Below are 25,086 nucleotides of genomic sequence, written 5' to 3'. Positions count from 1 at the left end.
AAAATGAATAATTGATGTTTGTATGTACGTTTGCTAATTGTTGGATGGTTACCAGAGTGATTATTATTAATTATTTCAATGAAACGAAAAATCGTCTCGTTCATCTCTCGAGAATTCTGAAACTCTTCTTCTTTTTACTCCTTCTTCTTGAAGGATACACGAAAAGAGGTCACCGAGGGCAAAAATTTTTCATCGTCCCTCTCCGAGGCTCTCGCGGCTCGTTTCATTACGCGTAACGAAGCGATGGTTCATATCGATGCAAAGAGCACGCGGCGAACCGCGTGGATACGCTGCTTCACGCCGGCAGATTACAAATTACGATACCCGGCCGCGTTCTCCGCTACGCCCTGCCCACCCCCTTGTCGTCGTAACCGTTCGCCTCCGTTGGCAAATAATTAATATTCATTACATATTAACGAAGCTATCGCATAAATCGCGCCGCCCGCGGCAAAAATGGTGGAGCGGATAGCCGGCGAGCGTGCAAGCGGATTCTCGATGGAGAACGGCATAGTTCCGTCGTACGCCGTGAGATGTAGCCAGAAGTATCTCTTTCGGTTCAATTGGACGGAAGTGGAGGAACCTTCAAACTTCCGTCTAAATCCTTAATTTTAAAAAAAATCTTCCATTGACGCAATTTCAAAACCGAATTAAAAATATTAAAATTTCTTTCCTTATTCAACCTTCTCAAAATGATGAACTAGTAATCAATTTAATTATTTAGATATACGTCAAATTAAATTTATCTCTTTTCCCTAATTTGTAGAATCATAAAACAAAGTACACCCCAATCAAATCTCCACAAAATTGAACATATTTGACGATGCACCGATGAAGAAGATCGAATCTCCACCTGTTCCCTTCACGCTATCTTTCCAAGCTTTCCCTCGAAAACGACACGGATGCAAACCGTGGGCCGGGCTCATTTTTAACGTCATAAAGGGTCGTTTTATCGGCGCGTTTAAGGGTTATTGTACAATAAAAGCGGTATTATTATCAGTTAGCCAGCGTGAGGTGGAGGGCCAGGAAGGAAAGAATAGAAGAGGGTCGGAGTTGTACTCTTCGGAAGCGACTCGTGAGAAGCACGAGTGACTTTATGACTCGTAAAGAGCTTCAGGTCTCTGTCACTCCCTCCTAGTCTTTTTATCCTTCGTCTCGTCGACGACACGCGCCTTTCCGTTCACCCTAAAATTTTCTCTCGATACCTAGTGGTTTCGTGAAATGTACATCGAATTTCTTAGTCTTCCTCGATAGTCTCGAAACCTTGTCTGGAGGCATTTCAAGATTTCTAGATCAGATACGCTTTCGAGATCGCTGCTGGATACGTCTCGTTGCTTGGCAGGCTGTAATTAACTCTTCCGCGATTTTAAACGCAGCCTCGAATCGCATCGCAGAATTCTGACTTGCTAGATGCACGAAGAATACCGCAAGAATGTCGCGAAGATTGGAAAAAGAGATTACCGTCGTGTCTGTTCGTGATAATCGTTCGCCGAGAAATACCACTCGCTTGTTGAGGATGAATTTATGCAATCGTGTAAGGATAAGTCTTGAAACGTGCGCATTTTCAATGCGAAACGATGATTAACTCGTACGATTGCGAGGATGAATCATGTTGTTAATTGAAAATGTCTGTTCAGTGGGTAAGACGTATTAACCTGTCAGACAAATTTTTATTCTTAACGTTGAAGTACTCTGCACATATCCCAGAAACTGTTTAACGTTACTTCATATCTTATTCTTAAGATCTTGGAATTTTTAATGGAACTATTGTGCATTTTAAATTCCTGAAATAAGTCTCTAAGCTATTATCACCGGATGAGCTGATAAGGAACAGGTTGAAAAAGGTGGGAAGAAATGGAACGAATTAATTCGGGTGTAAAGTGGAAACGCGTGTCCGTGCGTTAAGAGGCACAAGTCTGAGCATTGACCCTGAGCGATCTGACAGTGATCGATCGATATATATCCCGGACAGCCGGCTTATTTCCAGAATTCATAATTCACCAGCTCTCTGTGACGTGTCAACGTTCGCTTTCGCTGACACGATAAATAAAACGTGCAAAGGATATCGGACCACGGAAAGTTAAGTGCCGCGCCAATGACATACGTTGACTAGTCAGTGAACAACATATTCGAGATTTATTTCTTCGATTCGATCATTGTTCCCGTGTCGTAATAAATTTCTCCTTCTAAACATCTGAAATTTTTCTCAACTCCTTTCATCGTGTATCGAAACCTTGTCAACTCCTGTTCGCCAGTTTTCTTTTTCATCATCGATCGACAAACAATGATGAAAAGAGAGCAAATTTTTCTTCATAATTTTATTTCGCAAGTAAAAATATCAACTTATAAAAAGAACAATCATTTCGGACGAATAGACACGAAAATTGAAAGGTTAAATCAATGCGAGATCGTTTCTCGTTGGCCAAGCTTTCGCGTGCGATGAAACGCAATCATCCGATGCTACATTCTTAATGACATCCACGTTTAACCTTCCAATCTGACATTTCGCCTAACCTCCGCCGACGTTTCTCAGAATCACAAGTAGTTTGGTGCTGGCGAAGGTTACGTAAAATGTATGCTATCCTCCATACTTGGCACGGTCCCAATTATGATTCTAATAATTCTGAGCCATCTTGTGCTTGATAAAATTGATCATATCCTTATGAAAATTTTCATAAAAAATCAGGACAGAGCACTTAAGAGAAATGGAAAAATTGTGATAAGGTACGGAACGACATATTTTTCTGTGCTCGAACGAGAGACGTGGCATGTCTGTTGCGTGCAACCGTAGACGAAGGCGTCTCCGGATCGGCGGAAGGGCTGTTTGCGATCCGAATGCGCGATACGTCGGCGATAACGTTTATGTAGCGTGGTTGGTACGAGCGGTCTGGCGCGAGCAAACTTCCTTCCAGGTTGTACCGGAAACTCATTGTAAATCTCGGTAGTCAGCGAGGAGGAGCCACGGACGGCACGGTTGCTGCTCGCCGCCACGGTTTCCGTGTTTCCGTGGTCGAACACGATAACGCGAGCCCGGGAATCCAGGCTTTCTCAAATATTGAAGTTGGCCCCGATTTTCTCCCGTGGCTCGGAGCCACCGCGCCAAAGGTGGCGTCAACGCGATCAGGAAACGCACGGCTGGCGTGTTTGAATTAATCGTTGCAAATCTCACGCGACACCGTCCCTCTCTTTCTCTTGCACGTCGATGACCCTCACTGTCACGAACATGGAAACATACATTCAACCCTTTCGCTAACGATAAATAACCGACCATCAAAGTGTTCGATTCAATGCCGATCAGAAGAAAACTCGCGACGCGTGTACGATGAATTTTTCAGCAAACGAAATCCGGTGGATTCAACGTGAGCGATGCACGCGGAAAGGTAGCCGCGATAATTAACCGCCTTTGCCCGCGGGGCCGAGTAGCCCGGGCACAAAGAGGAAAGAAGACATTGAAGAATGAAAAGCTCGAACGGCGTTCGTATAAAGAAGGATTTTCGATTCAGCCGAGGGAGAAATCCTTATAAGTTGACGCGTCTTGGATCGGTAATCCCCGGCTATCTTGCCAGAAGGACGACGGACAACGTTGACTCCTGATGCACCTCGCCGCTATTTGCATATACTGCAACGTCGTTGACATACACACGGCCGTATGCAAAGTTCTGACGAGAAACAAATACCAACTAGGCCGTGGACGTTCGAAGAGGTGCGTGCAGCTCATTATAAAGCAGCAGCCGGATCCGCGATCAGATGATTCGAATTTACGGTAGCGTTTCTTCGCTTGTCTCTTCGTTTTTTTTTTTTTTCCCATTGATGGAACGTGGAATCATTCTCGACTGATTATTTCTATGGATTAGAAGACTCGGTCGAGACATTGGATAAAGGTTATTAAGATGGTCTAGGTGTTACTCAGTATTTCTCTTCGTAAGAAACTCTTCCATTGCGACCATAACCTTAGCCAATATATTACAGTAAGCGTATCCATTCGAGTTAAGGTTACAATTCCTGATTCAAACGTTCGAGATCGAACGACACGCTTCCCTGGACGTCGAGAAAGCGTAAAGAATCCACGGAATGAAGCGTCTTAGCTACCGCTGCGGTCGGTTGTCGCGAGCAGTGCAACCTGCATCCTGTCGCTGCAGTTCGGTGCATTCGTTGCCCGCGACCTCCTGCAACTCGATCTTCGGAGAGAAAGAGCCCGAAGATCTTATCGCGGGAAACGCAGCCGGTTCGACGTAGCAGAAAGATAAAGAAAAAAAAACAAAAAGAAACGGAACGGGGAAAGGGAAACGAGTAGATCCGCGACATCCCGGTAAATTAACTCCGTCCCCCCTTTTTCGCGTCGCGTTTCGATTCTCCTCCTTCGTTCCCTCTATTTCTTCTTTATACCTTTTGCTCCCTCCGTCTTGTAATTACAGAACGTTTTAAATACTCGAAATGCTTGGTGTCGTAGCTGGTCGGATGGAAAAATTACGAGCAGCTGGGATCGATAAAAAGACGCGATCCATAAATTTTCGAACGAGCGAAATCTAGCCTACCATCTTGTCCCTTATCGTGTGCCTCGGGAATCAAGGGTATACCCGTGTTCGAGAGTCGAGTCGATCTCTGCTGTATCGATGCATCGTGAACGAAAGCCGAGTTAAACGCCCGGTGACTTAGACACAAGGTAGATTGAATGGGAATTTAATTAAGCAATTATTCTGAAGCTTGCTAGGAAAAATAGAAAATATTCAGCCGTGCAACGAACAACCCCGCGAGCCTTTTTGAAACGAACCTCCCTCCTGAACGAACGGCTCCATATTTCACGTAGGAGGCAAGAAACGAACGGTCGATCCTCGATTAAGGAATAACAGGAATAAAAGGAAGGAAAGGAATGGTATCAGAGCGATTGCTCGTGGTTTTGTTTTTCGTGGAAAAAGAACGGGATTCAACAATCTACCGAAGGAAATTGCATAGTTCTCGTTATTGCTGCTCCTAGTAACTCCGCGGATCGTCAACTAATCGCAAGGATATTTTTATACTCATTTTTGGATGTTTTGCAGGAAATCCGTGCGATAACGAGCAACGAATTAATATATCGTCTGGTTCAGGGGTCAGTCGAATATTGCCTCTGCGGATCGATACTTGGTGGGAAGTTTTTGCCCGCTCTGGGTGACTTGGTTCGTCCTGAGGGAGCTCGAAGGAAAGGGGAGGTTGATAGGAGTTGCCTGTTTTGCTCCCGCGATACGAGATTTTCAGAACGGTTTTACTCTGCTTTGTTCTTCCAGCTCTGTTACGTTTGATTAGATATTGGAATCTTGCTGGACGTTTCTTTTTGTTTCTTACCTTTCTGTATTGAGATATTAGAACCCCCGATACTTTAATCCGAAGAAAAGAATAATTTTTATATTTCTTTTTAAACATCGTAACGTCTCGTTTTATACGCGAAGTAAAAGAAATTAACGGAGGCTCTTTAAAATCGGCTGAAATGAGAAGAAGCTTAAGCGTTCCTCTCGCGCTCGACGCGGAGGAAATACCTTGGCGACCACGGGTATTTCCTCCGCAGCCACCCCACGGGGTCGAGCGTTAATGGAGTCTGAATATTTATTAAGAACGTTAATTCGAATTCTCCGGTTTCGTTGCCGGTTAATCGAGCCCTCGAACGGGCCGCGCATTCTCGAATTAGCTGGTCGCCTCGCGGATCCTTGCTCGCGCGATTAAACGCGCTCGTTCGACGACATTCTCCTCCCTTCTGCGAACGGGAATCGATGACGACGATAACCGCGTTCGAACTGCACGATTCTTCATTCAGCTGAGAATGAAACGATGATATCGAACAGAGTGTGTTATTATAACGTGTGTAAATCATTGTGAATTTTATTTTTCGCTTCCAAAAAGTTCATGTATCGAAAGTTGAAAATGATTTTTAGAATCGTTATCCAATAAACAAAGGTTTCCACTGTTCTGTAGAAAATGGTACAAAATATCAAGTGTGATAAATTTAAAAATGGCTATTTCGATCGAGGGTAAATAACACTCTTTCTCTCGATTTAGATTCGAGATTGAGATTTCGTTTCTGAAGTGGAATTTGAAAAGAAAGAATGATAGATACGTTACGGACGTTTGATTGGTGCGTGGTTGTTGGTGAAACAGTGTCTAGCATAACGTTATTCCAACAGGGTTGAGTTATCGTATTGGACTCGAGGGAGGAATGATGTTTTCGCGGGAAAAAGCTTGAACGCCGAATATAATATATGCCCGATGGCTCGAAAATCGTAGGATGCAAAGAGGAAAAGATATTCCCGCGAAATATCCCGTCTCCCTTCCCGGGGGATGTACGATTGCGACGCGAGGGATAGACAGTTCGGTACCCGCGATGTAACTATCGACGAATTTCCCGATGCACCCGTATCCGCTTATGCGTGATTTATTCTACGAGTTATTTTTATAATATAATCTCGCCGATCGTAAGATTTGTAACTGGGATAGCAAGAAAATTGAAATTCAAATTTCTTTCCGTGCTTTGTTTGTGAAAGACTATCGAAAAATGTTCGCTGAGGACAAAATATAATCATGAAAATATTTTAAAGTGCTAAAAAAAAAAAATTAATTACTTTATACACTCTTAAATTAATGAATCGATCAGACCAAATCGGTCACAGCAGTTTCTCTAAGTTTTTCTTCAAAAATCTTTTATCTCCTCAACTTGACGCTTAATGTACTTCTCGGTGATCGAATTTTCCATTGGTCACGGGGAAGTTTGGTGGCACCCATGCACGGTACCAGAGCAGATGGAACGCGAAGCAAGAGCAAAGGTGCGTTCACCGGTCCGCGATCCGGTCAGATAAGGAGTGCAAGTTTTAATGACCCCTGGCCACTCCTCGAGGGGCCAGGCGGTCGTTGGAGCTGGCACGAGAACGACTCGGGTTTTCGCACCTTGCGAGGCCAGGTTATTTCCGGTAATGACGTAAGAGGGTCTGGAGGGAGGAAAGAGGAGCAGAGGGGCAGAGGTGGGGCAACGAGTCGGACGGTTCGCACAGGGCACGATGCTAATTTTCACGCGGCTCGAGCATTAATTCTAATTAAATATGTGCGCACGAGGGGCCAGGCCGAGATAAGCGGGACGAAAGGCAATTTGTACGGGGACGCGGTCGGTTTCCGAGATAAAAATAAACGAACTGGAGAAGAAAAAGTTTCCGCAGAGGAATACCCTCGGCCTTTCTGCTTGTCTCATCCTATACCCTCTTTTAACCTTTCTTCGTTTTCCTTTCTTTCTTTCTGTTGGCCCGATTTTTTCGTTTCGCGCTATGCTGATTATTCCGTTTCAAATGCTTAACCCAGGGAACGAAGAAAATTGTATAGATCATCCGCTGCATTTCGATGCTTCGCCTATCTATCCGCGCGTGTCACGTGGATCCGATCTAATTATCCGTCGCGTCGAAGGCATCGCGCGAACGGTACTGGAACCAAGTGACAATCGCTCTTCTATATCGGGCGAACGATATCGTTGTCCGTGGTTCTGGACTGCTTGGTAGGGTCCGTCAGAGAGAGAGCCAATCCCGTGCCGGAAACCGGAAGCGAAGGAATCTCGGCTGACGGTGTACGTGGCGTACGTGTACGCGTACGTATACGGCTGCTGCGAGCTGTTCTGATTCCCGCTTCTGCGTCCTCGTGAACGTGTATTAGGCCGGAGGAGGGAGGATATTGAGAGCGACTCGCATCGTGCTGGACATAATTTCCGCCCGACGAGATCGGAATTGCTAATGACGTCACTACCGCCTCCGCATCATTCAACAAAGCTGGAAACGCGGCTTCTCCTGCATTCGCCTTCTAGTCACCACCCACCCTCTTGTGCTTCTCTTGTTTCAACCGGGGCTAAAGGGTGGCTAAAATCTTTCTTCGGGCTTTGGACACAGTGCTGTTCGTTTAAATTATTTATCTAATATCAACCTCCGCACCGTCTGGCAGCCAATCGTGCGGCGGACACAGGGTTCAATCAGAGCCATACGAATAAATTTCTATTTTCATCACTGAGTTAATTTTTACTATTTTCTATCTATGCAACTGTGATTTCTAAAAATATTATTATTATCGTTTGCTCAATGTTAACTAAATACTGGCAATGTGTTTCAAGGAGTAGGGAAATAAAATGAGACGCCTGGCGACGTTCGAATGGGCCCTGGTCCGCCTGGCGAGGGTTAAATGAGAAATCAAAGTCGAAGTCAAAGTCGAAATCAAGAACGTCCATCTGCTCGTCGATATTTATCCCGGAACGACGTTTCTTCGCGAATTGCAATCGGCGCTGTCGTTTTCGCTGGCTGTCTTTCTCATTAGCATCACACATACGCCGATGAGGTTTTTCATTAGTCCTGGGGATGCATTCCTGTTAGACAGCCTCGCGGTGCCGCCCCGACGCATCCCGGGGACAAGAGGAGCAGGGAAACAGGGGCGGGAGGGTAGAAAGAGCGGCGGCCGGAAGGGGTCGGGAGACATTTTTAATTACAAGCCGGAGGTACCGGCCTCCCTCGCGCCAACTACTCGCCATCAGCTGCCAAATATTTCCGGCGTGTCACTGGATCCCTCCTCCATCCCCCTCGACCGCCCGTCCACGCTGCTACCCCTTTAACCACCCCACTCTCATCTCCATACTGACGAATTTAGCGAATTACTTTGAATTTTTGTCGCTCCGTCTCCTCATATCGGGGTGAGTTTCTTTTTATAAAACTTAATAGGGATTGAAGGTTGATTGAGTTCATTAACATAACGTTAATGTTATTTAAAATTTTCTATTTCTTACTGGAACTTCCTAAAAATGGAATGCATCGACGTCGAGAGAATAAACGTAATTTTATCGTCGTTTTGCATATTACATAACGAAACGCTTCCATTTATTCGTCTATAAACCCCTGACGTTTCGAATATCTCCACGCAACGTCGGTAATTCCGGCGATAATAAGTCTTGAAACGATACAGCGGAACGTCATCTCGAAAAAACGACGAAGAGCGACCAACGGATAATAGCGAAAAAAGAAATCCACGTTTATATCGAGGCTAACCTTCATATTCGCACAATTTAGCAGTAGCAAGGGAAGAGGGACGAAGAGGAGTGTTCTCCCTTCTGGCCGTTGGTAGGGACCGATTTAATAACGATGCGGTAAATTAAAATGATAGACGTCATCCCTCGACTGGCGGCCACTGAGAGCCCATCAATTAACGGACGCCTCTACTTCATTTGCCTATAAATAAATAATCGTCGAGTGGCGTCGCTCGTACAAGAGGTGTCACTCGGCACCAGGGTAGTACTGGAGAACGTGGGGGGGTGGAGATGTAGGAGGAGAAAGAGGATGAGAAGCAAGCAGGAAGATGGCTTTCAAATATTAATGTCGTCTCGTGGACGTCACATACGTTACACTTGCCTCGACGTTCGAACAGATGCGTACCATTTTTATCTAGCGTTTTTCTCGTTACGCCTGTGCGGAAAATGAGAAAGCTACGCAGAGTTCGATAGGATAAATATTAATGAGAATTCATTGAATGACGATGAATAGTTTCATATAGAATATTTATACAATATTACCATCACTATGATACTTATAGTCTTTAGATATAAATTTAATTAAGTTTAAGTAACTAAGTAAAAATTGACCCCCCCTCCGTTTAATCTATTACACGGTACAGAGTCTTCCTCCGGTTTTTGAAGGAAGTTTTCAGAATGAAATACATTTCTTAAACTTTTCCAATATAACCCAGGATACTAATCGTTCCGCGTTTCCCTGTTTATTCGTTTCTCAGCGAAAGAAAAATCGTAGCAACCCTCTCTCGTCTTAACGCGGACGATGAGACCAAGAGGTCGGCCGGTTGTTTTAATTAGTTTTTAATTTGTTTCTTAATGGCCGGGCGTGCCTTCATAATTCGAGGCATTTTTACCGCACGAGGCGAGCCCTCTCGCACGCGTATCTGTATTCCTGCTGAATAATATTCGGACCGTGAATTCAGTCGTTGCCTCTCAGGGCTCCAGGGACGAGTACATCAACGCGAACTTTCTGCAAATAGGAGAACCACCACGGGGGATGGCGCGGCCCGTTAACCAGAGAGAATTAGTTTACAGTTAAAAACGTATCCTTATCCGTCGCATTGCCACCACTTTTCATTCCTCCGGCTACTTATCTCTTGCCCGCTTGAAAAACGGGCTTGATTAAATTTCCCACCTCCCTATTTTATCGCGACACCTTTGGATTACGATGTTGCGCTAATTTACAATGTTAAAATAAAATAGTAAAGTTCTTTTAAGATATAGAAGAAAAAGATAGGGGGGAATTTGGCGGAACAACCAGTACGAAGTCATCGAGAGCTAGGCGTGGACGGAGCGTCGTAAAACCCCCCAACGGCGAGGTCAAACTTTCCGACCGGGCAGGAGTTAACCTCCCGCGACGAGCGGGTTGCCGTACGTAGTTTCGTGGTGGCGTGGAAAACTGGGCAGACAGAACGGCAGTCGTTGCGGAGTGACGAGGAGGTGGAACGAGCAAGAGGAGCAAGAGTGGCTGGAGTAGAACGAAGGACGCTTTCCGTCGGCGAGTAAGCTCAGGATTTATGGTAGCGTCGCGACGTCCGTCTTCACTCGCCGTGACGCCCTTCCACCACTCGAAAAGTCCAAGGCGAGAGCACCACGGGAAACGACGCGACCGATGTTCTTATCCTTGACTTCTACTTCTCCCTCAAACACCGAAGATCCTACACTCCTCCTAATGTTTCGAACAAGGCAACCTATTTGGAACGTACGTTTCTCGATAGAGAAATCTTCCTGAAGGGAATAGTAAAATTAAAAAAAAAAGAATACAAATGGAACTTAAATTCTGGAAAATCAAAAATTCATATCGTTCAGGATTATTTTCTCTGAAACGTCCAAGTGAAGTCTTAGAGAGAAATTGAAATACACTTGGATCGACGTTGGTCCGGCAAGAACGATCGAACGTGGGCCGAAAGGAACGATCGAGCTAACCGTCGAAGAAGACCGTCCGGGTATAGAGGGGAAAGCCGCCCCCGCGGGCTTATCATCGGGGGTTAATGGTACGAGCGGTACGCGTATATCACGAGCACCTTTCGTGGCGCGGCAGAAAGGCTCCGGCGGAAAGGTTATCCCGGCGTATATATGCGTCCCGAGTATCTGGACTTATGATGGAAACAATTTAGAGGCTTTGCCTGCTAGGCGGACGTGTGCGGCCCAGGTCCGTGCAGCGGACGGGGGATGTGCCCGGGGTGCAAGCGAGCGAACGAGCCGCCGCAAGGACGTATACGATGCCGTGTGTGCCACGCTGGAGGGAGTTAAGCCGCAATAAGTCGAGGGATGAGCGCGAGATGTGGTCGAATCGTAGCTCGCATACTGATACCGTTTTCCATGGATGTTGCGCGAGAAAGAGAGAAAGAGATATCCCACAGCTACGTACTATTTTCGTCCTTTTCCCCTCCCCTATCGTAACCCCCGTCACTGTGCCGCGGTCAGAATTTTCGAGCAATTTCAAACCGGCCATCCCGAGTGTCAACGGTCCGGTTCTCGTCCGGTTCAAAGGTAATCCTATCTTTGGAGATGAACGCTGCGAAAGCAACCGCTACCATCAAACGTATGGCACGACGTTTTAAATCGTCCCGGTAAGTGTTGGTAATTTGAAGTTTCGAGAGATTGTATGATCGAATGCGTTGGGCGTCGACCAGCCGGTTTATCCTGTTCGAAGGTAAGCTTGTTGATTGCTGCTAGGGGAGTGTAGGAATTGATGGAAATTATTTGTCTTTGTATATTGTAGACTTTGTAACTCGTTATTTCTCTTATTGCAATCACACTGCAACATTGAGTATTTATAAAATAAAGGATACCGAGGTGGAAAATTACGTATCAGATTGGCGAACACACGACGCGATGGCCGTGAAAGTGTTAAGTATTACGGCAAGGTTAGCCAATCGAAATGGAGGTTCGCGGAGAAAATTGATGCTGTCGAGACTGGCCATTTCCATTCGAGAGGTTAATGCACGATGAACTTCTGGAACGATACAAATGAATCTTCAAACAGGCTGTGGTGCATCCAAAGGCGTCCGCTCGTTCCGATATGCGTTCGCCAATAAGCCCGCGAAGGCCGTGTACATTTTTATCCTGCCGGTGGCAGAGGACCACCTACCGGCACTTTAATACCTTTGCATCGAAACCGGCAGACCGGATAAACGTCCCGATGCGAGAGCGAGAGTTATGGATCCGGTAGCCCAGCAACCTGGGTCTTTCGCGATGTTCGTCGATCCTTCAAACGATCGAACGTTCCGCTAACGACACAGGGAGAAAGCGGCGAAGACGTTGCTAACGAGTACTTGAAACGAAATTGCTCCATCGATGCGAACGGTGCTTCTTTTATTAATTTAATCGGCGATGCTTAATTCAACGGAACGGTGCTTTTACGCGTACGACGATAACGTCGCTCGTAATACTCGAGGAACGTGATTTGAGAAGGAAATTTATTAAGTAGATACTCTTTTCAATGACTTATTTTGAGAATCGCTCGACGTGAGTCGTATAAAATAAAATTTTAAACCTTTATCAATGCTCTTGATTAGGAAAGCAGAAATAAATTTGGTATATTAATTACCATAGGGTGTCATTAATGACGGTACTCTTAAATTGCGTGTTATAGGATAAAAAAGGAGAATACACTTTTTATTATACTAGTAATATAAGAACATATATTTACAGTTTAAATTGAAAATCTTGAAAAAGGTCATCTTCATATTTTGACCTATTCTACGTGTCTGACCGCTTACTGATTTAAATTACTTGTCTGACCATGCACTGGTCTCTTCTACTTCCCCGCATAGGCACCGACCTATATTATGTTCCTCGTCTGACTATATGTAGATTTGTACTACTTGTCTGGTTACATACTGAATATTTTTATCGTCCATTTATAAAGGGTGTCCTAAAATTCTCTGCAGCCAAACAGATGAAAATCCACCGCAGAGTCCAGAACTTGAATCCCGTGCGTCGCCGACTTTCTGGACGGATTCTTGATCCTTATAGTACTATTTTCCAACTTTTAAGTTCTGATTCGATAATTTTAACCAAATCTAACCAGTATAAAAATCAAACCCGCGATGATATTACTGAAAGTATCATGGACCAGCTCGAATATCAGCCTCGATGCCGGTGGTCGCCGTCGGACGAGGTTCAAGCTCGCGGAAACTTTTCCGTTTACGGGTAACAGCAGGTGGGGCCGTTGCAAAACGGCACTCGGGCAATTCCCCTCTCCGAACCGGTGGCGTCAAAGTGTCGCAATGCGGTACAGAAGATCTCATACGTGTTTTATGGTCGTCGTTGTGTAAACCCCGTATCGGTATAAGCTGGAGCATGGGGTGGGCGGAATGGGATGGTACCGCGTCTACGACGATGGAGTCCGTGTTCCCGTGGAGCTATGGGAACCAGCTGAAAACGAGAAACACGACGGGTTGCTAGCGGTACGTACGGGGCGGGGGGTACGGGGTGGGTCGGACGAGATGATAGCGAGGTCTGATTACGTATTTACTAGAAACGGAGGCAGAAACGGAAGGGAAAATTCGCTCGGTTCCGCGGCTCCACCGACGGCTGTGCGACTGTTTGAATTATGCATGGACACGGCTTGCCTACAATGTGTATTGTTTGCGGTACGCGATTCCGATTCTTGAGGCTTGACGGCTCACGTATGACGCCGCGTCGGGGAAAACGCTGTTGCTCCCACGCTCGCTCGTTCGATCGCAAGTGAAATTGCAATTTAAGCGAAAGTCTCCTTCGATTCCTCCTCGTTCCTGATTTCCGAAAATTTTCAAATTGAAAACTGATGAATTTTTCAACCGTCAAAGGTTTGCTCTGAGAAACACAGCAGACAGGAGAATAAAGAAAGAAGAGCAAGTGAAAAGTGCAAAATTCCAGATTCTCCGGAAAGGGGTGTGTTTCTCGTAGAAGTTTCGCGCGGTCGATCGTCGCGGACGAGCGTACCTTTCCTTTTTGTCAAGCCCGGTGAAAAACGCCGTCGCAGCTGCGGAATGCTAATGTACAACGCCATGCTTCTGTCTTGCGCTTTAAACTGTCGTCCCGCGAAAACTCTTCCCGCGTAAGAGGAAATACACCGGTGGCTCACGGGGTGGATGGGGGAAACCGGGTTGAAAGAGAGAGACGTATTCGAAGCGAGGAGGAAAGCTTTCTCCGACGATTCTAACGGCTGAAGCGGTGCACCGTGAAATTCGACGTAGTAAATTCCGATAGCACGGTGCAAGCTCTGGCTGCTGTCTACCGTTGCTACGCTGTTCCATTTCGGATTCGATATCGGCTATCGATGAGCATTGTTTCACGTTGCAGCCGCGCCACGTTCCTACGGGTAAGTTAACGCCGACACGGGGAACAGCGGAGTAAGGTGTACGTTGAAAACGGCTACCGTTGTTGGAGAATGTAATTTTCGTTCGATCGGCTTTAGTGCAACTACGTGGCAAGCTACAAATGTTTTTGACGTAACTCTGATTTACGAACAAGAAATCGAAAGAATTGCTTTTTGCTCTCGATATTCTATCTTGCAATTCGATTCGTCTATTCGAGCTTTTATAAGGAATCTGTATCAGAACACATTAATTATCATTTAGATGAAATTATAATAGGCTGAGAAAATATTTCAAAGATGATACCAGAATCCATAGAATTTGTTACGATTCGCCTGAAATTTTCAAATCAAATATCGAGAGGAGCCGAAAATCCCAAATGAACCCTCCGATTCTCGTGGCCATTTCACTACCAATAACACCGACCGTATAAAATTCTTCGAATCCCCGTGACTCCCTTGAAAAGTCTTCATTTCGAGAAAGCCCGTTGCGGAGCGTTAATATCGGAACGGGCGAAGATCCCGTTCGGCCATGGGAAACCGCGGGTGGCGCAATTAAGGGAGCCGCGTATATACGAATCTTCTCCCTTTAATTTTCCTAATGGACATTAAAGCATGGCGAGGCCACTTAGCGCGGCGTGACACTTTCATCGGGAGATTTGCAGGGATAAACACGGCTCCTGGCCACGGGAGCCGGCGTAATGGTGCGGTTTTCGAAGCAGTCGCTGCGCAACCTCGTCCTTCGGTAATCCTGTGTGACACATCGCCGATGCATCGGGGCAGGAACGCAGAGACGACGCGAACAGGGAGATGCATTTGCAGCCGATTGTCAGGGCTCAGCGTTTCGACGGAGACGCGAACGACGTCCGTTTCTACACGAGTGAAACGGAGACAGACGAAGGAGGCAGAGAGAGATTTCGTTGCGCGGCTGCCTTAAGTCTGTCGGTTGTTTAAGCCGCGAGACGAATTCCCGAGGACGGCATAGTTTCCTGCTAATGCCGATGCCGTACCTAATCTACCCTCGTCTTTTCCTCGGCCATTTTCGTTTGCAGAGTTCGATAGCTCTTTTTAATTCGTGCAGTTTCATTTCTAATCTCACCCCCCTACTTTCGATCGAACGTTTATCGCACGAATTCTTTAAACACCGCGAAAACGCTCGAAGAAAACGAATGGAAGAGCAACGGGAGGAAAAGACGGATCCGTTCCCGCGGGACGTTATGAAAATTTAGCCAGCAACAGAGTCTTAAATCTCATTAAAACACGGACCTCGCCTGGAGGGTGGTCGAAGGGGTGCAGAGTACAGGAGAAGGTGAAACCGACATAGTTGCAGAGAAAGAAAGAAAGAGATGGAGATAGATTCACAGGGAGACTGACGATGTTCCGAGGGAGCAGTGACTGCAGGGATGCCACCCTAATTACCTTCTGGCTCGATAAAAAAAACGAATTAAAGAAAAGAATGAGGTGGGGCCGAGGGTAGGCTGCTCGTGACAGCCAGCTAATCGGGGTGTTTAAGAGTCTACACTGATCGCTCGGGCCTCGTTAAAACTGGGCAGAGGAAAAGGCTCTCGCCGCCTTATTTTTGCCGGGCGTGATAATGGGGGCTAGAGTAGGGTGGGTACGGGAAAAGGCGTAACGGAGCAGAACGAAAGAATGCTGAATCGGTATGGCCACGCTTGTGATTTACGGGCGTAGACTCGCGCCACTTTGCATACCGATCGACGGAATCATGCCCGACCATTACCGGATGAGAGGCGAACCAGAGGTCATAATGATTCATGCGTTACGTGCAAAAAATTGCTCCGGATAATTTGGATGATAATTAAACAGGCGATCGATGGAACCATTTCGTTCATTTTCAAAGGAAAAATAAGTTGACGAGGGTTAAAGGGGTGCATTAGTTTTCGAAGTATTTATGGATTCTTTAATGGAAAATTGATACCTCAAGCTTAAATAATCTATTCGTTTAATAACGGCACCAAGTGGTTGAGAATTTTCAGAATTTTTCAACCAGGAATTCTAGCATTTAATGCGAGCCAAAGCTTTCTCACAGCTCATGCATAATTCTCTGGTGTTTCGAATAGACGAGCCTCGAATCGAGATCGTCGATTCCGACGTTAATAATGAAAAGAAAGAGAGATAACCGCGCGTCCATTTTCCCAGCCGACGTAAAGGGGAGGTGTCAGGAGTGGAGTGTAATTAAATAAAGTCACCTCCTTCCGTTCTCCATTATCTCTTATCTGACCGTCGCGATGCCGCGACGCCCGACCAAGGCGCGCAAGCCCGATATTTTATTTATTTAGATGCCGAGATGAGAAAAAGTAATCAAGGGTGCGCTAATGGAAGGCCCCGGCTTCTCCCTCGTTTCCACCGTTGAACACTTCTTCTTTTTTTCCTTGTTTCTGTTGCCACCCACGTCCTCCTGTCCCCGGTTCGCCCCATCGTCCACCATAATTACACAGCGAGTGAACTCTCGCGCGCGCCAACTCGCTTCGAATAAATAACGCAAATGAAACTCGCCTGTCTCGATGTTAACGATAGAGGTATTGTGCGTTCGTTTCACTCGAAGAAATGAGAACACCGAGGTGATTAGCGGATTATTTCAAGCAAAGTAATTAATAACAGGTCTATAGAAATGGGTTCTAGTTGTTTTTCCCGAATGACGTTATTTATTGTAAAACAAGGGTGGTGCTTATTATTATTAGACACGTCACAGTATCCAAGAAAAAATTAACCCTGCAATTTTCTTACTCTCTTTCTATCAACCCTACACCCTTTTTTCTTGTCCCGTTTCCTTGTACCCTGTTTCCGTGGTGTAGGGACTATCAGATTGTGCCTGAAGGAAATTGAAACATCCACCGCCTCGAGGCGAAGCGAGACCATGATTTAGGGAACGGTTTTGAGTTATACGTTCTCCTATACCAAAGTATTCCGAATGGAAAGCTATTTCGCGCTCTGATCTTCCAACACTGCCGAGATTTTCCGTAAAAGAATAAGGAAGAAAATAAATATTTAAACATTATTTGAAAAGCGGGCAAGGGTTAATCAGCTGCCAGACAGAGAGGGATACTCTTTCCAGAGAGTATCAACAATATCCTCCCTAATATTGAAAATTCTACCTTCCCCGTCAACTTCTCAATCCTCCGTCAAATCGATATCAAGTAAAACCTCTACTTCCTTCCGTTTCCATCTTAACACCATCGACAATCAGGACCCATAAGCATGACGAGAAAAGGGACGAGTACATCGGTGCTCGTTTGTCCGATCGTCGTCCAAGACGATATCCCGAGGTACGCGAAAGGAAGCGTCACTTTCGAAATCGAATTTGTCTCTAGCGACGATCCATTATCGAACATCCCTGTCCGCCCTTTTGCCTTGTCTCCGCTTCTCGTCGTGACGAGAAGGGAGAACCGGTACACACAGGTAGCTCTCGCAAGCCATGCGACCATCCGGGACGAGGCATGCATTATGTATAATACATCACGTTATTGGTTCTCTCAGTGATTCCACCCTTGCCAGCCTTATCGTGTACCGCGGGCTGGCCTAGTAAAACATAAGCATCGGGAAACGATAAATAAGGGAAACGTGGGCCGCATGCCTCGCCACGCATCCCGTAGGAACCCGTGAGCGGGTAAAATGGTCTCGATCAACCCACCTCCCCTTTCTCCGTCATGTGGGTTGACTTCGTCTGGAGGGTAACGGCAACCCCCGTTGGAGGTAAAACGTCGTCCAGCCTTTCTTCGAGGTTCTTTCGTTCCCTTCAAGAACCACACCAGTCGACCTCGACCCTCGACCTATCACGTATGCACGCTCTCGCAACACCCTCCTGGCGACACGGTTACGTGCTCTCCTCGATATTGCGCCAAATTGTTTAGGTTATTCGTTTGGATTTATCGTGGGAATTGGATGGAATCGAGGGGAGGGGGGTGGCGCGATCGCTGGTTAAAGGGGTGAGGGGATATCGTTATCGTTCAGCCACGCTGAGTTATCGTGCCGCGTTTTGTTATCAGTCGATTTCGTGCTATCAGTTAGCGTAACGTTAATGAGACGGGCTAGAATTATTGGAAATTAATGGCTCGTTCAGCAAAATATTGTAAATAATTGCTGATCTGAATTATCCGGCATCGAGTAGCAAGGGGAAAGTTGAAATTGAAAAATGCTTGGTAAATTTGATTAAAGTTTGTCTTTATTAATAACACAATCACCCATATGAAATAGTTCCACGCGAATATTTTTCTTTTTTTCTATACTAAATGCAACGAGCCGCGTTTCCCTCGAGTCTGCTAGCAGGTAATCGATCATCTCGTCAATGTCGCGACACGGTTACTCGACACTCGATACTCGTCGTTCATCGCCGGCTCCCGATGATGGAACGGGATGAGAAACAGGGGCGGTGGATGGTACACCATCCGAGCTAGTGTACCGCATTCATCACGTTATCAAGTCGCTCGCACACGCAGCGTGTTGATACACAATTATGCGTGGCAACGCGCACCGTGGTCGACGACACCCGTGTCAGGAGTCAACAAGCGAGCGACCGTCTACGGGGAGACGTTCGTTTTCGAAAGCGGGGCCTATCCAACGTTTATCATACCGCGCCGAGTGCCAGCACAGCCGTGATCCATGACTCCTCCGAGAGCGGGAGTCGGAGTTAGGGAAATAGGTTCGGCAACTTGTTTTGCCCCCGTCCCCAGAGCGGTCCGCTCCTTGCCAGGAATACGGAATCGCGCGAAATACCGGACCTCTTGTGATTGCGTGAGAAACCGACACGCTCCTGGTGGTGAAACTTCGATTCGTTTCTTTGAAATTAAGAAATTCGAATCGAGAGATAAACTGCGAACGAGTCTTCGAAAGTGGCCATAAAGTGATGATCGCCCACGAGCGCGAAACGTTTCGTTGAAAGTGCTCACGACCTCGTTCTCGCCATATCTCGAGGACACGCAACGATATCCTTACCGATTCACGGTACGTCGCGTCGTCTCGGGGGCACTTTACATTCCTGTGATTTCCTGTCGTTCGCCGGCCATCTCTCGGACGCGTCCGTTCTGCATTCATCGACGGATCTACCGTATCCGAGCAGCTCCCTGCTCTCGCACGACGACTGACGAATTTATTGCATCCGAAACGGAGCGAAGATTTCGCGGGACCGTGTGAAAGAGGCACGGAACGGGGATGCGGAATCTCATTGGGAATTCATGCGGTACGTACGGGGCGGGAGGTCGGAAGAGGAGATCGTGCTATCGAACGGGAACAGGGTGGTTTGCCGGTGTCGAGAAAGATCCTTGGCTCGAGGGGAGGAAAGGAGAAAGGGAAGCCACGCGGTGACACTCTCATTTCGGGCAGAATTTACAAGCGGTCCCATCGCGTGCCTTGCATAGTCAGACCTAGTCCGACCCGCTATGTAGATGCTTCGAACACAGCCAGCAGTCTGATGTAGCTAAGTGCGCTTCTACTAGGTGTAGCACTTACTGCCTTCGAAATTCATTGAGCGAGCGAGAGGTTCCTTGCTAAATGCTCGCCGGGGATTAAGATGACACCTGTCGGATGCTAAAGCTCGAGCAAACGAGCACCGTGAAATTGATTCTCGTTCCAGGGAGAATTCTTCAGAATCGCGGGAATTGAAATTCTTCTAATTATGAATAAATTTAATTAAGAATTAAGAATATAACTGCAAGGTTTATGAATTAGAAACTATCGTATTAGACACCTACCACGTTCATTCACCCCTTGAATTCACCTTTACCATACCAAACAACAGTCACGAGCGTTCTCACCTGAGGGTAGTAGGGTTGAGTTACAAGCACGATAGAACCACCCCACGGGCCAGCGGAATTAGGTGTGTTGCGGGTACTAGCGTCGGTACCACCCCGGGCCGCCCCTACGTCAACACTGAGTCACCGTTTCTCAACGTGGTATCTTTTTGTCCCTTTCCAACTCAGCTCGGTGTTATCCACTCGACATCGTCATCCACGAAACAGCTGAGTACTGGTCGGCACGCAATCATCGCCAGCTAGCCCCGCGATTCCTTCGCCGTCGGCCACGCCAACGGGATCGTTGCGCCATTACGGGAGTTATGTGGGCGTGCACGATCGCAATTCGCCGGTTGCCAACTTTATTTACGAATCGAATCGGTCGATGGCACGGAAGCACGATCGCCCTGCGTGAAACCTGTTTCTTTCAACGCGCCGCTCTTCCGCCAGGCTGACCGTGAATTTCGAGCTTCGATAACAGAGCAGAATTAACGATTCCTTAACGATCCAAGGTTTATTCGACCCTCTCGCGATTAATGTTTCCAACTGAAAAGATGTATCGCGGCTGCATTGAAAAGGGGATGAAATTGTATTTGGTCTAATCAGCAATCCATCGTATTCCATTTAAAGTTGATTTTCCTATTTTATTTTCCTCGATCAACCACGATACCAAAGGATTCTCGCTTGTAACTAGAAAATTCCACTGCCAGGTGCAATAACTCGGCGGATATCAGGGTCGTCCATCGGCATTCCGGCATTTCGTTGAGGAACGAAAGACGGTGGTCCCGTTTGGAAGCGCAACTTGGTTGCGGTCGGGATTCCAGTCGCGAGGGTGCGGGCTAAGGATATGATAGGATAGGATAGGACAGGGTCGGTACAGGGACGTGCGAGGAGTAGAGAAAGGTACGTGTCGCCGCGGGGAAGCTTACATGCATATCCTGAGGGAGGCCGCGCGGAGCGTAGCAGCGCGGCGTCAGGTTGGCACAAGGGTGGCAGAAGTTACGACGTCTCGACGACGCCACTTCCTAAGTCTGCTCCTTACGGCATTACCTTACCGTCTAACCCCGTATCCGTGGCTCTCTTGGTGCAAACCTATCCTCTTACCGTTCGCTACAGCCTCGACGATGCTAGTCGTGGCCCAGGTGTTGCTTTCCAGCCTGTTAAAGCTACTCCGCCGTTGCTGTCGCGCTTCCGGTAGGCCCGTGTCGTGCCTACGGGGCTTGCCACGAGCTAGACGACTTCTACGACTTCGAGCCGACTTACCGTGTAGAGCACCTGCACCGGGCCCCCGGTGAAACCGACGAACTTGATGCGCCTTCCGGGCTGACGCAAGTTTCCTGAAAGTTTTCCTTCGCCAACGGCGAAAGGGAGCCTGCCAAGGAGAAATTTTAACGCGGCCGGGAATATTAAATTTGTTTAACAAGCCTTTCGTACACCCCCCCTCGCGCTCGACGAGTCGGCTTCGGTTCGGTAACTTTCGGCGGTTCGTCCGACTCGCAAGGGAGGCAGGGGATCGCAAAGGCTGAAATTAAATTTCGTCTAATTAACGAGGACCGAAAGAAGGGAACTGGCATGGTGGCGATAACCTTTCCGTTATTGCCGTTCTGCGAATAGCCGCGGAACTCGGGTCGTAATTTTATCTCTTTTCGATTAAATAATACAACGACAAAGAAGATTGAAATAATAAATTCTTAAATTTGCTTCTTGAAACTCCGTCAAAACTTCCGTGCACGTTAGAATCGAAAGCCCTGAAACGAACGGAATCCAACATACATTATCCCGAACGAGGGAGCAATCAATCCGTTCGCCTAATTACCACTTGGAGCGCATCAATCCGTTCCCGATTCAAAGCATTCTTTCATTGGACTCGCGCATAAAGAAGGAAACGTCGCTAATCCGCCGGCACGACGGACAAAGCCGAGTCTGATCGAGCGACGAACGAAGATCGTACACCGGGATATCTTCATCCATATCAATTACTCCGCGATTAGATGGATGAAGATACGTATGCCGGGGCCCTCCAGGACGGCCAGGCCCGGACAGGACCCTCACGGCGAGCAGAGGTCCCTCGGTGATTGACAACGAGGCTGCCACAGCCAGGCCAGGCCTGATTCTTTGATTGAACGCTGTCACTGGCCCGATAAGAAACGGTCCGGCGAATATCTTAATGAGAGTCGCCCGTGGAGAATCGCGTTCACCGACCAACCGGCCCCGTCGCCGTTTCACGTGGCTAATTAACGTGGCCGGATCTATTTACACCGCAGGATATCGGTCTCCGTTGACGTGGCCAGACGGATCTCGAAGACGCTGCCAATTAACGTTGGACGATCGATCTTTCGCGTGTACCGCTCGCGCGCTCTTATCGTGCGCCTTTTTGTCCGGACGTAAGCGGAAAATCGAGGCCACCGATCGATCGGCAATTAAAGACGCTCGCGTGTTAATCGTTCGAGCGGCGATCGTGGCACCGACAGACGAATAGCGCCGGTTCTTGGTACGAGACACGTTTCTGAATGATGGAAACCGAGGGGCTAGCCCATGAATCGTGGATAGGATTAATGGTAGACGGTAGAAATGGCGGTGTTAATTAGAAATCGGTGTTGTTATTGTAAAAGTATTTACTTCCACGGTTACGTTTGACGAATGTTCGTTAATTAGTATTCACGGTATGTTTTGCGGTGATAAATAAGAGATTCCGTGGAAGCATCGATAGCCTTCTAATTCAACGTCGATAGGGTATGCGCGATCGAGATATCGGTATCGCAAAGGCCGGCTTTCCAGAGCGGGTCCCGGTCCTCGGGACAAGAGGAGGAACAAGGGAGTGAGAGTAACGTCGGTCGAAGGGAAGCGTGGAAGAGTTAAGGAGATGCGGTGCATGTAAGACGCGGCTGTTATCTTGTCGATCAAACAATTAACAATTCCAACCGGTAGAGGCGAAGCGGCAAGGAAGAAGGACCGGCACGCAGGAGGTGCACCTTGATCAAGGCCTCCTCCGCTCGGGAGATACCGGCACGAACAGATAGAAGGGACACAGAGGGCCCCGATCGGGAGCCTTAAGGTAGCAGGCCATCTCGTCGACGTCTCCTTTTCGCAGTGTTACCGTTAATTACCCATTAATTAGCCGTCCCTTAATTGCCAGTGACCGTGCATGGCCGCGTACTAGCTAAAGGATGAGGCAAAGAGGTTCTCTTCAAAGGCTAACGCAGATTCCTTGGATTTTAATTTCTACCATTTTATTCAAATTTTTTGAAGTAAGAGAAAGATACAATTTTTGACAATTCTTTTCGCAAAATAACTATCTACTAGCGAGTGTAACAAGTAGAAAAGGAGAATAATGATTGAAAGAAGGAGGTACGGCGAAGAATGGTCCCACGGTGGTGTAGATAGGCAGCCGCGGCCAGGCTCAAACGGCGAAAAGCGATCGCTTCATAAGTCAACGCCAATCAGGGAAACGTTGTGGTGGTGGTGGCGGTTGGGCGCCGCTTCGGCTCGCTGGATACCAGGAGACCCATGGAACAGGCCGAACACGTCCGGGGGCCGCGAATCGGGCGAACGCGGCGCAACAAGAAATATAGCACGGGCCGCTATTTCAGCCGCTAAAAGAGAACTGGCAGGACGCCCGGCCCGACGAAAGCGGGGTACAGAGGGGCCGGATATAATGGCACAAAGCTTCTTTGAATCTTAGAACCTCGCCGACCAGCGTTGCTCTTTCGCTATCGGCGATCTGCTGCATCGTATGCAAATCCTCCTCCTTATAAATACATCAGCCTCCGCGGATCTTTTAGCTGCCTCTCTTTCAGGCCAACCTCCTTTCTTACGCGCCCCCCTTTTCTCTCCACCTAACCCGCCTTACCATTGACAGTTGACTGGACCTCACTGGATCGCGTCCCATCGCCGACTGGAACGAATATTCGGATCCCCGATGCCAGAGATCAAACGTTACGCGATCAGGGAAGTAGCGTAAGAAGCGAATTAATATAAAAAAAAAATCACAATTTCAAGAACTATATCTAAGAATAATTGTCGGAATCAAGTACTTCCTCGTAAAAGTCACCCTTTCAGAAACCCTCATCGACACCCGCCACGATAAATCTTCCCCAACGACGCGTGTCCCTTTGCTCCTCGCAACGAGGACGCATGGAGATGAGGACCACCTCGAGGATCTCATCTGCGAGCGCGTTTCGATGGTGATTTAATGCAATGGCCCGCAGGTGTGTCGGCCAGGTATCACAAACAGCCCCCTGGACTGTCCACAATGGGAATCGAGCCTGTGACGAGGTGGCGTGCATTTTGATGGAGCCGATCGGCTCCTCGTTCATCCGGCCCTTCGACTGCTTCTCTGGCGGCGTGGTTGCACAATGAGACACGTATCATCCTTATCCTACTGGATCTTGTCACGGCGTCGGCGTACACTGAAGGCGTCGTGTCGATTATAACGATTTGTTCGCGCCGTCGGGGGCAGGCCTGATCGGCATGGCAAACGGGATCAGGCCGATGTTTCGCAGAAAAATTCACCCCCGAAATCGTGATTCTTGTCAGGCCATGACGATTTCGACGGATCGATCGTAATCGCGACTTCGACACCTACCGTTCGCTGATTGAATGGACAAGTAATTTGGTAATTTGCATATTTAATTTGAGAGTCATTATCCTCTTTGCGAATTTTCTAGGAAATGAAATCGTAGCTTATTTGATGTACTTTCTGATCGTTTTCGAGATACGAGAGCGTTTCGACAAAACGGAAGGGATGTCGAAACGCGGCGGATGATTAAAAAGAGACGTTGAAATCTCGGCAGCAGGTTGGCTTCTCCTTTTGCCACGGTTCCGCGGGACGAAATTAATTACCGCGGTACACGTCGACGGCCTCGTTGAACGCAGAAATTACGCGGGAACATTACGCCGCGTTACATTCACCGTATTTCCATATTTTTAATTCTGCCGGCGGACGTAACGAGAAAAATGTTACCTTCGCAATTATAGCGTAACAAATG

General features: G+C 47.4%; 1 protein-coding gene across 8 annotated transcripts in view; it reads left to right on the top strand.

Annotated features, from left to right (window-relative positions):
• Positions 1-25,086, top strand: part of Rrp46 (exosome complex component Rrp46) — an 83,195-nt gene that overhangs the window by 37,621 nt on the left and 20,488 nt on the right. The gene's annotated exons all lie outside the window — the stretch shown is intronic.

This window comes from Osmia lignaria, chromosome 12 (genome assembly GCF_051020975.1).
Source record: "Osmia lignaria lignaria isolate PbOS001 chromosome 12, iyOsmLign1, whole genome shotgun sequence".
Lineage (NCBI taxonomy): Eukaryota > Metazoa > Arthropoda > Insecta > Hymenoptera > Megachilidae > Osmia > Osmia lignaria.
This window is presented reverse-complemented; position numbering and strand designations above follow the sequence as displayed.